The sequence below is a fragment of the Melospiza melodia genome, chromosome 1 (assembly GCF_035770615.1).
Source record: "Melospiza melodia melodia isolate bMelMel2 chromosome 1, bMelMel2.pri, whole genome shotgun sequence".
Classification (NCBI taxonomy): domain Eukaryota; kingdom Metazoa; phylum Chordata; class Aves; order Passeriformes; family Passerellidae; genus Melospiza; species Melospiza melodia.
In genome coordinates this window covers 85,154,381-85,170,686 of record NC_086194.1, presented here as the reverse complement: position 1 = coordinate 85,170,686, position 16,306 = coordinate 85,154,381, and the positions used below count along the sequence as shown (strand labels likewise).

At 42.4% G+C, this 16,306-nt stretch overlaps 1 protein-coding gene across 12 annotated transcripts in view; it reads left to right on the top strand.

Moving 5' to 3' along the window:
- The window catches only part of ATXN1 (ataxin 1), a 342,349-nt gene that overhangs the window by 189,117 nt on the left and 136,926 nt on the right, over nt 1-16,306 (top strand). For 8 of the 12 annotated variants that reach the window (XM_063160277.1, XM_063160269.1, XM_063160323.1 and 5 more), the window contains one exon: nt 4,526-4,665. The exons of 2 other annotated variants lie outside the window; for them this stretch is intronic. The gene's annotated coding sequence lies outside the window, so the exon portion shown is untranslated. Of the gene's footprint in view, nt 1-3,622; nt 3,731-4,525; nt 4,666-7,370; nt 7,434-16,306 lie in introns of those variants that run through there. 2 more of the 12 variants (XM_063160261.1, XM_063160333.1) reach the window with 2 other exon arrangements.

Below are 16,306 nucleotides of genomic sequence, written 5' to 3'. Positions count from 1 at the left end.
GGCAGGAGTGATGGAGAGGTGCCTCTTCCCCCTGGCTGTGTTGTGTGGTGTGTTACAAGGCTGTGTGACATTATGTGACTTTGTCTATGGATCTGCTCTCAGCAGAGAGTGCTGTGGAGTAAGTAATCTTGTGGTATTGTGGATCCAAAGCAGGACAGCATTTGACTACTTAGAATCAAATACTAAAAAAAGTATTCAGAGGCCTTCTTTGTATTTCTGCAAGGAACCACATTCTTGAATTGGGTTCCAAGAATTAAAAAGAAAAAAAAATGTAGGTGTGCAATACATCACATTTACTAATGCATTAGAGATATTTATATGAATAATTAAAACACCATTTAGAATTGCCACAGTAATAGAACAAAATGTGTTTTGTCACTTTTGTTTCTTTTTGTTGATTGATCAATTTATTGATTTCCTCCATAACTTTAGAGTAGGTATCCTAAACATTACAGTAAATTAGCAAGACTGTGCTTTTTAATAACCTGTTGAAAGCATTAATGGAATGAAAAGAAGTCAGAATTTGGTAATAAAGATCTGAAACCAGAGACCTAGAACACATATCTAGTATTTTGCATCAATTAGGTTTGTAAAATATTAGAGGCTTTGTTTGTACTACCTGTTAATTAAAAAGAAAAAAGTATTTTATATTCATTATGAATAGCCTAATAGCACATCAGAAAAAAAGGGAAAAATTAGGCAACAAGCTACCTTTGTATTTGACTTTCTATTGTATTTATAGTTAACTTTGGGCTGGTTGGAGTCAGTGGGAACATGTGTGGGAGGGAGGACAGAAGTTCACTGTTTGAGACCACAGTCCTTCTGAATCCATTTGTGAAAAAGTAGTAAACTTCTGAAACTCAGGTCTGGAAGACAGGTGTTATCCAAGATACTGAGAATTAGGAATTATATTAAATTTCACACACATATGCACACAAAATATTTGTGCATTTCTTAGCTCAGCTTTCTTCTGGGTTATATCTTTGATTTTTCCTTACTATTTGCATTTAGTTTGTTAACCTGTTTTGTCGTATTTTTTCCTACCTTCAAAAAAACCTGCTTTATGAATATGCTAGAATGTGCACTTAACAAGAACCCTTAGCAATTTTTAAGTCAGTATTGTTCTGATCCCTTTTCAGGGCTGTGTTTCTCTGTTTTCCAGCTACAATGGACAATTTGTTGTAACACTTGGATTAGCGTCATATGTTTTGTTTGGTACTGTTGTTCTAGCCAAGCTTCCAATATGTGTTTTCATATGCATTTTTGGGGGCAGTTTTGGATGCCATCAGAGGTTTGTGTTTCTGCCTCCCCATCCATTGGTGATGTCCAGACTTCAGTGAGGAGAAAGAGGTGATCTGGCAATAGTCACAGTCTGTTAATCCAGGTTTTAGCTCTGGTTTGAGGGAATGGTTACTGCTCCAGGCTTCATTTGAGGTGCCTTACTCTGTTACCCTAATACAAAGTAAGTGATAGAAACTGTCTGCTGCACAAGGGGATATAGAATATATCAATATTAATGAAATATTGAGATATGAAATCATGCATGAAATCATTCCACTTACTGTTCTTGGTTGTCATACTGACAGTGACTATAAATGAAGGATATTAGAGGGAGAAAAAATCATATTATTTCAGTTAGTTTATTTTGTGCCTACCTGACAGCTCTCTGTGTATAGTCAGTTACATGATTTCTTGGGATAGCCAGATTTTTCTTTATATGTGTGTAGCTCTTTCAGCTACAGGGGAAAGAGAATACTTAATGATCAGAAAATGTGTCTGTAAAGCCAGGAACAATTGTCTGCAACCTCAAGAAGATATCTAAGAGCATGTAACTGCTTTTTACTCATCTTCCAAAAGCAGCTCAGTTCCGGAATAACAGTGCTCTCTTGGGCTATATTTCAAGATGGTATGATTATTCTCAGACAGGAATTATAAGGATCGATAGCAAACCCAACACATCCTTTCTTTTCATGACAGATTCGCTGATTGCCACCAGAGCAGTAATAATGCACTGGTCAGCATAAACACCAGAAACAGTAATCATGGATTTTTGTCTCCATCTTAACATGTGTTTAAGGTTACACAATGTGTTGTGATGGGTTTGCACCCACAGGTCATGAGGAAGGAGAATTGTTTGATCTGCTCACCTTCCCTTCTCTTTTGCTCTTATGCTTCCTCGAGTTGGGGCCGGGCTGTTTGGTGTCGCTCCAGGGCCAGAGCAGGGCAGAGAGAGCATGCCTAGCCAAAGAGATAAGAGAAAGGTCATTTTGAGATACCAGTGGTTTACATGCTGTGGGTTTTCTTTGCGTGTCCTATTTAGGAAGTAGTAATGACCAAGACTTTCCATGGGCACGTGTCAGGAGCCCTTCTGCATTGGGGTTTTGGTGGAGCTGAGTGCAGGGTTGCTTTTCCTCAGTGGAAGGCCCTGGGCTTTTGCTGTGTTTTGGCAGCTTGACATGGCAGTGGCTAGGTAACCTGTGTGTATGAGTTTTGGTTTTGTTTTTTTTTTTTTTTGTTTTGTATGTGCCATCCTCAATTTACTGAAGCTCTGTGACTTTTTAACCTGCTGTCTATGGGCTGTTGTTTTACAAGCTCATTAAGGTGGTGAGGATAGCGATGGCAGCAATCCTGCCCCCCTCATGGGTGCTCATTAGATGGCTTCCTTGTGCTGACATAAGCGTTGTGTAGTCATGCTCTGAGCTGGGTCTGGGAAAGGATCCAAGTTAAAAATAATCCCTGAAAAAAAAAAAAAAAAAGAAAGTTTCAGCAGGATCTGTTCCTGGATCTAGCTCGCCATCATTCTCATGCTGGCCTGGAAAGTGTGAGGGTTTGTACTGGCACAGAGGGAGGTGAGGAGGAGCAGCTGGGGCAAGGTGGTCAGGGGTGTACTGCTGGCAGCAGGGATCCTGCCTGCTTGTATGGTGTCAGCCTGAGGAAATGAGGCTCTTGTGAATGCGCTGCCTGTCTTTCCTTAAGTGCATTGGCCCAGTAACTTCCAAAGTTGTGAGGCAGTTTTGGCCAAATTTGCCTGAAAAGCTGCGTTGGAGGGGTGAAGGTCCCCTGAGCTCAGCGACCCAGGTCAATTCTCCCCATTTGATGAAAAGTTGTCATCTGGGGCTCAGCTGCTGACCTCATCAGGCCTCCTCTTGTGGCACAGTCCCACTGTCCCAGTTTGGGTTGAATTGTGCCCGTTTTGCCATGGGGCTGACTTGAATAGCTGATGGGAGGAGAATAAAGTGCTGTCTGCGAGTGGCTCTTCATTTCAAGGGACAGGGATGGTTCATCTCGGGGATCCTGACTGTACAGGGGTGCACATGTCCAGTGGGGTGGTTTTTAAATTTGGTTTTTGTTAGGTTTTTTTTGTTGTTGTTTTTTTTTTTTTTTTTTTTTTATTCTGCCTAGGTATCAAAATTCCTGGAAGCTGGGATAGTTGGGAGGCAAGACTCCCTTCAGTTTTCTCAGTGTGGCTGACTGTTTAACCCTGAGGACAAACAAGTCTTTCTAGCTGCACCTCTGCATAGCTTCCCTTGACTACCAGGCAGCATCTTTGTGCCCGCTCGGTCCAGGTTCTATCCCCATAAGGCTGTGCTCTTCTTCTGTGGTTGTGCCTGGGTTTCACCTGCCCAGCCTGCCTTGCTGCACGGGCAGCCTTGCTCTGCACCACTGCTGAGGAGCTAAGATGAAGACACATTGTGGTTTCCTGCTGTTTTGCTTTGTAACCAGTCCACTGGTAAATATAGCTTGTGTGTGGTTATAAATTCATTCTCTCATTATGGGTGGTTGTTGTGCAATAATTATGTAGAAATTACAACCGAGAATTGTTGTGGATTTTTTTTTTTTGTTTTGTTTTGTTTATTTATTTCTTTTTGTGCTTGATATGCCCTGCAGTGAGAAGAACAGCCTTTGGTTTCTGCCCTAACAAAGACAAGGCCACAAGCAGGTGTCAGCCTTTGGCATGGACACAGGCACCATCTAGCAGGCTGCTGACTTTTGTGTGGCTCTCTTTGTGTGGCGAGATGAGCAAGGGAAATTGGGACCTGCGCTATTTGGACTCTCTTTTATTTTTCCTTGCTTTACTCTGTGGGTAGACAGGCTGTCCTTCCCTGCAGGTTTGGTACTGTACACGTGTTTATTCTGAAATGAACCCATCCTGTCTCTTTGGAGGTGTTGGCTGTACATTTCCCAAAGCCCTGTATCTCTGGCAGCTTCCAGCCCTGCTCTCTGGCCAGTCCTCTGGGTCCTGGGCTGAGGCCGTAGGGCTTGGGGTCTCTGCCCCGTGCAGAAATGCTCAAGTTCTGCTCCCCAGAGGTCTGCCCTTCATATGTGGGCCCCCTCCCGTGATCCCTCCTTCTGTTCAGATGTGGAATTAAAATAAGTCTGGGGGTTTTGTTGATTTTTTTCCCTCCTGTTTCTTTATTTAAAATTCCACTCAAGCAGATCCAGAACAGCGCTTGTCCCTGCTGCGTTCTCATTTTCCTCTCATCCCTCCTTTAATTTTACATTATTCCCTGCACTGTGTTTGCAGGCCATATGTGTCCTTTGAACTCTGAAGAAGCTGTGCCAAAAGGAAGCCTTCTTCTCCTCCCCTCCTCCCATCGCGGAGCCGCTCTTAGATAATTGCAATTAGTAGACAATGCGGAGCGAACCCAAATGTGAAGTCCATGGGTGAGTGCCTGCAAATTTCCTGAGAGCTTCAGAGACGCTTGCGCTCGGTCTCTGCTTTAGCCCTTTAACCCCGCAGCAGTTCCCCGAGTCCCCAGCAGCTCTGGGAGGTGTTTGCAACCCGCGTTTTCCTGCGGCGTTCCTGGCGGGGCACAGCCGCTGCTGGAGCCTTGGCACGGCGCCGCGGCTCGGGCGGGGACTCTGCTCTGAGGGAGGTGGAGCCGCCCTCCCGCCCGCCCGTCCTTGTGGCACGGCCCGGGGAACGAGTGGCTGCGGCAGCCCGGGCTCTGGGAGGGAGGGGGACAAACCCTTCTCCCGGGGAGAGCTGGGCAGAGTGGGGAAAGTAAAACTCACCCCGTTAAACAAGAAGAAATGGGAGAATTCCTTCTTGTCTTCCATAAGGTGCGGGGCAGAGGGACTGCTGCTGCTCCGGGGCTTACCATCAGCGGCTGGCTCGGCCGGAGCGGTCGCTGACAGGCTGGGCTTTGGCCAGCCTGGGCTTTGGCGTTTGAAAAACGCCAATCACTTGGGTTCTTTTAATTTTAAAAGTTTAATAGTAATAAAATGGTTATAAAAATAGTAATACAATTAGAATAATAATAATTTGGATAATTTGAATTAGGACAATATGAGACAATAGAACCAAAGAGTTACGGACGTCCAGGTACCTTTTCCTGGGCAGCACGAGGCCGAAAAAGGACCCCCGCTAACAAAGGATTAACCCTTAAAAACAATAGCCTGTTGCATATTCATGCACATCATACACGATGCATAAATTCCATTCAAGTACAGGATTCTGTCTGGTCATCTTCAACTTCTTCCTCTGAATCCTAAGTGCCTTCGAGGCGGGAAGGAGCTCGTTTCTTCTGAGAAGAGGGCAATAAATTCTCTTTCTCTGAAGGATTTAGGTGTCCTGTGGCTGCTATTTCGCTTCAAGTCCTTTCTGTAAAAAAAAGTATCCTACATAGCATAGTTTCTATTTTAACATTTTTTATAACCTAAAACTATATTTAACACACTACTTAAGAGAATTAATACAGCATTACTTTCTAACACAACACATATAATATTCATTTTAATGTCTGCGAAAAGCCAATCATATGATACGCATTTTTCACAGCGTTCAAAGGGGATGTCCTCCATGGTGAAGGGTGACAAGTGCCTTTTGAGTCCCTTCCCCCTTTAGCCTCTGAGAAGTGTCTTCTGTGTTAAACCAGGTTTCTGACCTCATTTCTCAAAGGAGTTTTAAATGAGGAGAAATAGGAGTATTAATTAGTGCCCCGTTAAGTACTTGTAGTCAAGTATGATAATTTTCTTGAAAGGATAATGTATTAGATGAATAAAAATACTCTCCATTAAAAAATGAATACAAAGTCATTTTAAACCACAAAGATTATTGTACATTTCTGAAAAATTAATGTGATTAAAGCAAAATTTATTTAATAAATTAAAAAGACCCTGTAAGGCCGTTTAACTTGTTGGTCTCATATTAATTATTTTCAAATCTATTGCTAGAGAACTTCGACCTTACCTGCAGGGATGGGAAGTGATTTCTTCCCTCACTTCATTTTTTGGCTTGTAATTACTAGGTCTGAGTTGTGGGTGTGGTAATTTTCCCTTGTTTTGTGGGGGCTTTTTTGTTTGTTTGTTTTAGTGTTGTGTGGGTTTTTTTGCTGTTCTGATGTCTTTCTCAGAGATTGGCCACAGCAAAAAACCAGACCCTAGACAGTGATCAGAAATTATATGGAGATTTCCTTGATGGATTTAGTTAATATAACCTACTAATGTGCTGCTGTCTGGATTTGGAGCTGAAAAAACTCCAAATTGCTGAATATTTTCAAGGATGTTTCCTCCTGTTTGATTTGCCTGTGATTGTAATATAGATTGTGTCTGCTGGGATTACATAGACTTCCTTCAGCTACTTCATTTGACTTCACACAAGTTATATTAATTTTTTCCACATGCAGTTTGCCCCGTAAATTATTTTTTGTTTAGGAGCTTCCTTAGCTCTCTACTGAGCTTTACACATTCAGCTACCTAATGAGAATGGCTCTGTATGTTGTGCAAGACAATAAAGTATATGGTTGGAGCTGGACATATAACCCAGTTCTATGGGTTTGCCTGGTTATTTATGAAGTTTATCTATTGACTTAGGGAGGACATAAAAAGCTCAGTGTAAAACTGGGTTTAAATAGTAGCCTGTTTAAAAAATGTCGGGTTTTGTGGAACTAGGAATGAAGACACTTCTTCACCAGTCTCATCAAAAACGTTGCAAGTATTTTATCCCTTCTTGCTTGGCATGTTCTCCTGTTGGGGGTATCTACAGGGCAGGTATTTGGCATGTGATTCTCCCCAAACTCTTGTTCCCTGTAACAGGTCTGTGGTACAGATTCAGAGAATGCTAGCAGTAAGTTCTTAAGGTCTCCTAGTTTACAATTTGTTATAGTTTAGGTACGCGAAATCCATGTGAAATTTTGAAAATATTCTTCCAACTGACCAAAAAAATAGAGACTTTGGGTACCATACAATGTTCTCTCAGGTGCCCTCTGAACTTTCAGGCTATTTGATGATGGTGACTGCCGATTTTTTTTTTAGTTTACGGCACATATTTAATATTTTCTGTCTTTAAGAAGATAGCCTTTGCATCTGATTCTGAAAACACACCCTTGTATTTTACTTTCACCTTTTCTCTTCTTGTCCTATTGCAGCTTTGACAAGCTTGTACTACTGAGATGATGATAACTTCCTCGATTTCTTACCGAAAGAAAAAGGTATTTCTCTCAGCAGAGCCCTTACAGGCTACACATGTAAACAAGAGAAAAAAATTTTACTTGTCTTTACGACACTAGCAGAGCCTGCAGTGGTTGGATAATTGAATATTGGAAGCCTTGAGACATTTCTTTTGTTTGAGAAGGTGATGGTGGCTGGAGCTCCTTGGTAGTGTATGAAAATAGCCCTGGACTTCAAGGAGCTTGTTGTTTGTGTTAAATGGTGCTCACATAAATGCATGGGAGTTGTTACTCTGTTTTTACTATACCAAGTGCCTCCCAAGATGAATGGTCTGTACTGCCATAATGTTTAAAAGTATGATTATTAGTCTTTTCTGGTCTTAAATGATACCAAATCTATCCCCTGAAAATTACCTTGAAAATCCTGTTAGTACAAATGTTCTCATTTTCAAAGTCACCTCCTCAGGTTACAACTAAACCGAGCGCCTGACTGGCAGCGCCACGGCTGCTGTAATGACACCTGCAGGTGTGGCTATGGGGATGTCCCTGTGCACAAGCCATTTTGCGTGGCTCCCACTGTGCTGCTTGCCTTCCCTTGTTGTTTGTGTGTATTTTCCTCACCACTCACAGAGGGCACAGTCAGACTTTTTAATAATGTGACACTGCAGCTATAAATCTGTCAAAATTGCAAGGGCATAACAAAGAGTAGATCTGACCAATGGCACTGTTATCTTTTCCTTTGTATTTCCCTGGAATTCTAGCTGACAGCGGCCCTTAATACAAATTCGTTATTTGCAAGGAGCTCTGTTTAAGCTAGCAAATTATTGTGCCAATGTGTGACACTAACCATGCTGCAGAATAAAGAGCAGTGAAGTATTTATGATGCTAAAATAATTTCAGGTCATGTCTTTTTTTTTTTTTTTTTTTCCCCCTTTGTGTAGTTTTGCTTTTATTACTAGTGCTGAAATGGTTCTTGCAGTGCAAGTGAGAAAACCAGACTGAACCTCCTGTTTTTTTGTTGGGCTCCCAGCTGGAAATGCCTCCCTCGATTTTCCATTGATAAAAGTGTCACAAAGGGAATCCAGAGCAGAGGAATAGGCGGAAATAGAACAATGCAAAGTCTTGGACTTGAATCACAAAGAAAGTTAACTAATGTAGATATGGTACTGGATGAGCTGCTGCTCCTTTCATGACCAGGTTCATTTACCTGTGGTCTTAGTATTTGTGGCTGCCCTCAAAGCCATGTAACAAATCAGCTATTTATTCTCTCTTTGCTGTGGAGGCTCTTTAAAAGGATATTGCAGAGCATTTTCTTCTCCCCCTTCCTATGGACTGCTTTATTTGACCTTCAAGAATTCAGAGTCTCAACAGGGGCTAGAAAACTCACATACAAGAACGCTTTTATTGTTAATCTATAAAATATGTCTTTCACTAATAAAATAAAGATATGACATTTATAGAGCTCTGATAAGGAACATGGCAGTGGAAAAGGCCCAGGTCTCCTGCTGTTTAAATTAAGGGCAGCTGATTTTAGTAAGAGAAGAACCAGGCTTGTTAAATGTGCATTTTAACACGTGCACTCAGGTGTTCCCATAATGCTCAAAAAACTTCCAGGAGTATTTTGTGAGAATTGAGAAGTAACACCATAGAGAACTTTGTTCCTTTAAGTGACTGAAGGTAATTGATGCTCCTTCAGAGGTTTTTAAGAGGGAAGATTACTTTAGTTTCATTAATTAGGTGATTAACTTCATACTTTTCGTAGACTTTCTTAGCATTGTATCACTAAAACAATGGCTTCTGTATCGCTGCTGTGTTTGACTGTTGTGTCAGGGTCAAAAAGCTGACATCATGACATTTGCCACAGTGTCCCTGTGGTCACCTCCTTGTCACGTGCTGTAGGCGAGGGTCTGCATGCAATGGTGTGACCAAGGGGCTTGGAAGCCCCTGTGGAAGACAACTGGTGCAGGTCTGGTGCTGGGGGCAGCAGCGAGTGCGATGGTCTGTGACACAGAAGCTCAGTCCTGAGTGAGGCAGTGACCTGCTTTGCTGCAGTGGGAGCAGCTGTGCTCGGCACCCCGTGCCAGTGCTCGGCACCCCGTGCCAGTGCTCGGCACCCCGTACCAGAGCTTGGCACCCCATGCCAGTGCTCGGCACCCCAGACCAGAGCTTGGCACCCTGTGCCAGTGCTTGGCACCCCGTGCCAGTGCGCAGCACCCCAGACCAGATCTCAGCACCCCGTGCCAGTGCTTGGCACCCCGCACCAGATCTCAGCGCCCCATACCCGTGCTCAGCACCCCGCACCAGTGCTCAGCGCCCTGTACCAGTGCTTGGCGCCCCAGACCAGTGCTCGGCACCCTGCACCAGTGCTCAGCACCCTGTGCCAGTGCTCGGCACCCTGCACCAGTGCTCGGCACCCTGCACCAGTGCTCAGCACCCCGTGCCAGTGCTCAGCACCCCATACCAGTCCTCAGCACCCTGTGCCAGTGCTCAGAACACAGCTTGTTGCAGACCTGGATCTCTGGAGCTTTGCTAAGAAGCACTGTGGTTGTCCTCTGACATACCTTCCCGTGTGAAAGGCTAAACCCTCCTCTTGTCTTTCCCTCCTGTTCTTCTCCACTCTTTTTCCCTCTTCCCATTAAGATCTTTCTTAAACCTGCCAAAATGAGAGGACCCACACACTGAAGTCTATTTCCTCGTTCTGATGGTTTATTGTGATGGAGTAACAAGAATGTGCACAGTTATTGAAGTATGGAATGATAATACAGCAGGAATGGGTTATGTAATGAGCAAATAAATGGAATATGCTTGGCTTATCCATATGTTATTCAAGGGTAGAAAGGAAAGTACACAGAATAGTGAGTGAGCAAGAAGGAAGACTGGAAATGGTGTTTGGATTTATTGGACATTTCAAAGCTCTTCCTCTGACCCTGTAAATCAAAGCAGTTATATTTTATAATTTAATTATTATTGGGCCACCCTTCCTTAAAGCCAAAAAAGGAAATGCAGCAGGCAAAAACACTTTAAGTTGAAAACCAAGTAAGAATAAATCATGGTGTGATACCTTAATAATGCTATTAAAAAATTGCTTTCCAGTGAAGCAAACTGAAACCTAGGAGTAGTAACTGCTTTAAGTGATACAATTTGTCTAGCATTTTGACAATGCAGGAGTTTTTTCTTCTTGTCAGTGTAAGAGTCAGTAAAGTTGAGTTTCTTACTGCCTCCCCTCTGCCCAACATGCTATTCCCATGCAGAGATAGACTCTTCATGCCTGTGCCTTTTCATCATAGTGAGAATACATGAGAGATATGTACTCTGTATGAGTAAACAGAACAACCCAGGCCATTTATTTTCATCACTGTTTTGCATAATATGCATGCAAATGCCATATACAGCAGAGGAAGATGCTAAGAGCCAGTTCTTACTAGATCCTAAATGGGATACTAGTTGGTGAATGACTGCAAATAAAACTACCCCACACTGTCCTTAAGAGACTCACTTTTGGAAAAGGCATGTTATCTGTAATAGTGGGCAGAGCATCCACTGAATCAGTGTTTTTGTTTAAGAAAAGGCTGCCAAACATTGAAGGCAGGAAAGCAGTATTGTTTTCTCATGTTCTTGGTGCCAAAGAAGCAAAAGAAGGTAACAGAATAAAGGGGTAACATTCTGAAGGCATTTGGGGTTTTTTTCTGTTACAAAAAAGAGAGATGTTTATAAGAAATGAGGGCAATTCAGTCGAGTGTTCTGCTTTGGACAATTGTAACACTAATAGGATGGAAGCAGTATAACCAGTTGCTACAATTATAGCTGCAGTTACTAAGAGAAATCCATGTTCTGTTATTTGAATGAAGCATTCACCGTGTGGCTGAAAAGCAGCAGTATCTTAAAGAGACAGGGAAGAGAAATTATCCTCTTTTTTGTTTTGTTTATTTTATTATCATCTTCATGTTTTTTTCAGAAAGTTTGTGCATGTGATTCATACAAGAGTTCAAATCCAGTCTTTCCTTTGCACCCAAAGCAATTTAAACCATTAGAAATAAAGAGTAAATGTGCATTTAAAAAGTATATATATGTATACATAAAAAAATGAAAGTATCTGCAAGTGAGTAAAATGGAACTATTGAGTTTGTATTCCCTGTAGCCCACTAAAACTTGTGGGTCATGCAAAATTATTCAAAGGGTAATTTCCCTTCCATTTTCATCAGGTTTCTTAGTACTGTGAGACATTATTTGCTTCCTTTCAGTGATGTGTCAACAAACATTACTTTTCTTTGTGTATGCAGCTGAATTTTATTCATTAGAGAGATTACAGCGCATGAACAGTTGTGCCTTTAGAGCACTGGCATTTAAACAGTTTATAAGGACTATGTTTATGCTTTGGATGGAGATCACTTGGTGCTGGTGTTAGTCAAATTAGGGCTGAAGTCATGGAAATCTTAACTTTTCGCCCACTTCATGTATCTTTGACAATTTAGCATGTATGGTGGGCAGTTTCCAAATGCAAACAGATGGTGTGCTCATAAACACCAGGACACAGAAAGGTGTTATTAGTACTGGGTTTGTCTCTTTATAAATGAAGGATGCAGATCTATGGCTGGTACAAATTTAGCATATTCCTCTCAAGCAAAGTTATGCCAACAAAGATGGAATGAGAATCTGTCTTCCTGGCCACTATTTTTAAACACAATGCTGGAAACTGCTCATGTAGTTGTCTCTGTTTGTGTGTTTCTGTGTTCCCTTACACTGTCTCTGTGGCAAAATGTGTTCTCTAGCCATCTTTTTTTTTATTTTTTTCCAGATGACAGAACACAGCTTTTCAGCACATCTCAACCTCGTCCATCTTTAAACACCTCTTATTCCTGTTTTTCCCATTTTCCAGTTTTGAATATGAAAGTTACTTCTTGCATCCCTATTCTTCCAAATGTAGCAACGGGATAGGATGTCTTTACTCCTCTCCTTTCCTGCTTTCCCCATCCCTGTGGATTCATACATCCTGAGGAATTGCTTGAACTTAAGCTCAAGTTATGTCTTGCAAAAAGCCCAGCAAAATAGTGTTAGTCACACCTGTATAATGCAGTATGATTGACAGAGTTAGTGCAGGCTGTGCTGGGATTTGCTGAGTGGCTACATGGATGCTTTGCAAATCCTGCTGTGCTGGCTCTGGACTTCCCAGTGCATAACACTTAACCAATTGGATGGGCTGTTCCCATTCAAAATGTCAAATTTGTGCTCTTAATTTCCAGTGAGGATGTAATGTGATAGCAAAATTGTTCTGTAAAGGGTCATACACTGTTTTACTGTCAGTTTGTGAGGCTCAGACAGAAGGAAATGATCAAAACCACTCGATGCTCGTTATTTATTAATTGAGTTCTGGCAGAGCCTTGCTACATTCTGGCTTTTTGTTTGTTTCTTTGTTTACAAACAAAAAAAGACAAGCACAGTTCACAAAATAAACGAAAAGGGAAATTTGTTCACAAAGATTTCTGACAAGGAAGAAGTGGGATTTGGGGGCATATGAGTGGAGGTGCCTTGGAATACAGAGAGAGTAACTTGGCATTGTGTCATTCTCTCTGTGTGCTGCTCCTGAAAGAGAAGGATGCTTTAGAGAACAGCAGACCATGAATTTTCTGTGCTGGCACACTGGGTTACCAGAAAATATTTACCCTGATAAGTTCTGTGGTGGGGATATTTTAAGTGCTTGCACTTTGCTGCTTGTATGGATTTACTTTCTTTAAAAAAAAAAAATCAAACTAGAAGGTCCAACTGTTTCTTTGCTTTTCTGCACCTCTGCCTTGTTTCTGTACATATCCAGGTAAAGAATAATACATTGAAGTACAGTGTCTTTCTTTACTAACTGTGGTTTCTTGACTTCAGAAATCCCAAAACTACTTAGAGCTCAGTCTTCTGCAGTGAACCCTGTGCAGACAGACCCTTCCATAGATGCTGTGGCCCATGTGGAGCTGTGTCAAAGCCTGGGGTGTGAAGTTTACATTGCTGAAAAGTCTGAAGATTCAGCTGCTGGCCTCCCACCCCCAAGATTAAAACTTAACTGAATATAAGTGATTTTTTTCACAGGGATAGCTAAGAACACATCTCTTATCAGCATAATACTTCTTCCAAATTTTCTGACTTTGTCCAGAGCCTGAAGCCATTTTATATCTCAGTAAATTAGCAGAAGTAAATTTAACAGCCAGTGATACATATTTGTCTGCTCTCTCCAAAATGGCTGATTTTTTCCCTTGAAACTTGTCCTCAAAATATCAGTCTGAGGCAGATATCATAGGATTTTAAACGAAATATTTTAAAATATACTTTATGTTTTTGTTCAGCATTTTCTATCAAAATATTCACTTACTTACATTCACTTACTTGCCAGAGTTGTAAAAAGCTAAAACCAAGGCTCTTGAGGAAGAGGGTTGAATAGTCTTCAGTGTCACGGTTGCTGTGAGAATTGTTTTCTTTGAGCTGCTGGTCTAAAGGTGTTGTGTGCAGCTGCAATTCTATACACCCTGTCCTTGAGGAAAACAATTCTCTGCCTTTCACTGCTATTCTGTGGAATAGTAGAAAAAAATGGTGCAGGAGATCATTCTTTCCAGGTCACTTAGATCTGCATTGTTTCAGCTCTCCTTTTCTTGTCTTCTTGACTTCACAAATGTTTCTTTCCTCCCTTTGGATTAGAAGTGGAACTTTAAAAAGGCAAAATGCACAGCAAGACCTGCTGGACTTCTGCTCTGGCCCTGTCCTCATCAGCTGAGCCCCAGGGGTTCTGCAACTTACCCAGTAAACAAGAAGCCAGTGTCAGCTGCTGAAGCTCCTGCTGCTTTTCTCTGCTTTTACACCATCAGTGCTTTTTGGACAGTAGTGGTGCCCAGCAGGGGTCTCTTGCAGTTCCTCTTGTCTGGTTAAGTGGCTGTGGTGGCTTTTCTTGAACCATGTAAAAACCAGGACCTGGGAGGTGCTGCACAGTGTACTCATGTCTGCACAAATGCCTTGTTGAATTTGGCAGCATAACCAGTCAGGACACAGAAAATGTTTGCTCATCTGGGTTGCCTGAAGAGAACAGGCAGGTCTAGGAGGTTGGTCAGGGCTACTGAAGGAACTTGCAGACATGCAGGATTCCAGCTCTCCCTGGCTGGGAGCTGGCTTCCTGAAGCACTACTAAAAATCCCCCTCGCTGTTCCTCTGTACTCAAATCAATCCCAGTTGAAGCTGGGAGTAATATTTGCATACCTCACTGGTTGTTCAGGCTAAATTAATATTTGTATAGCACACTGTGTTCCCCATATTGAAAGGACGACATGAGCACTGCTGTTTCTAGGCAGCTACATCCTGTGCTTGAATGTTGTAAATGTACTTAGCCAGGACAGACAAGACTCATTGCATTTGTTTAGAAAAACCCTGCCAGTGCCTTGGTATATGTATTTAAATGCATTTAAATGAATGCATTTTTTTTACATAGGTGATGTGTTTACTGTAAAGCTGAAGCTCTTCTCTGTTGGAATAGCCCTGTTTCCAAGGCTGGGGATTGTGTTCATTTGCCATTTTTTATTCTGCTTGCCACTGCATTGCATACTGGGGGGAGTATTTGGTACTTTTTTTTTCAAGGTTTTTCCCTGCTTACAGTGCATGCATAAATCCACTAGCAATGCTTTTTTTTAAGCTGAGAACATAAATAGAGTAGATTATTGTCTGGTAAAGCTGATTGGTATTCCTTAAATCTTGATCTCATCCCTTACTTATTCACACATCATCTGCACAGAAGATATTTCTGCTGTCTTCTGAACTCTGTTTCACACAGCCCAGAGATGTTAAAAAATAATAATTTTATAAATCTTTGCTATACCAAATTAAAACATTAAATGAAATCTGAGGGAAAAAATGAAATCTGAAAAAATAATTAATTCAAGCTAATAAATGTTCTGGTCATAAAAATTCTGCTGCAGTGTGTGAAAGAGGGTGATTTCTCCAAAGGTCCTGCTTGCAGAGCATCTGCTGGAGATGACAGCATCAGGAAAAATAGAACAAGCCGTGGCATCAGTGCGGTTGCATGGTTGGCAGTGCAGCCTGAAGAGCAAAGCAGCGCCGTCTCCTGCAGGAAAACCTGGGCTTGTAGCTCTCAGCACACAGGATTCTGCTTGTTGTGTCACGCTGCCATAAATCCTGAGCAGCTCCATTGAAATGGAGGGAATTACTCCAGATTTATGCCAGTTTCGGTGAAAAGAGGCTTTCTGCTGAATGGATCGGGGCAGCCACTCGCCAGGTGGAAGGGAAAAAAGTGACTCAGCTTTCAGCAGTTGTTGCTGATCACTGGCTTTTGCCAAGCACAGAGTCACAGATTTCCTTTTTTATTTTTTCCCTTCTTCTTCTCCCTGCCCCCTCTATTTTTTTTCTGTGTGACTGCTTTGCATGCTGCACAGAAAAGAGGACTCAATTTCTGAGGGAAGAAGGGATCCTGTGACAGGATGAACCAGCCCGAGTCCTTGCTGTGAGCAAGGAACCTGTGGAGGGGCAGATCACCCTTGCTAGAAGCATTTGGCTCCTCATTTCAGAGTGTGGAGTATTGGCTTCTGCTTCTCGCCCTCGGGAGACAAACGTTTGTAGGAGGGAGTTCCGTGCGTGCTGGCCTCGTATTTCTGTGTGCATGGCAGTACCCAGCTAAGGACAGCGAGAGCAGCTCCTTCCACGGGGCACACACGGCAGCAAAGCCTGCAGCAGAGCAGAGGGAGTTGCAGCTGGGGCCTTCTTACTTTCCCCCCATCTTCAGCTTCTTACCTTCCCCCCCTCTGCATTCACCCTGCTCTGCCTCCCCAGCAAGCTCACAAGCCAGCAGCTGTGACCATTGCCTGCACCCAAAAAAAAGAAGCAAAGAGGGGGGGAAAACGTGTAGTTAGGTGCTAGGGCCATGTGCTAGTTGAGTA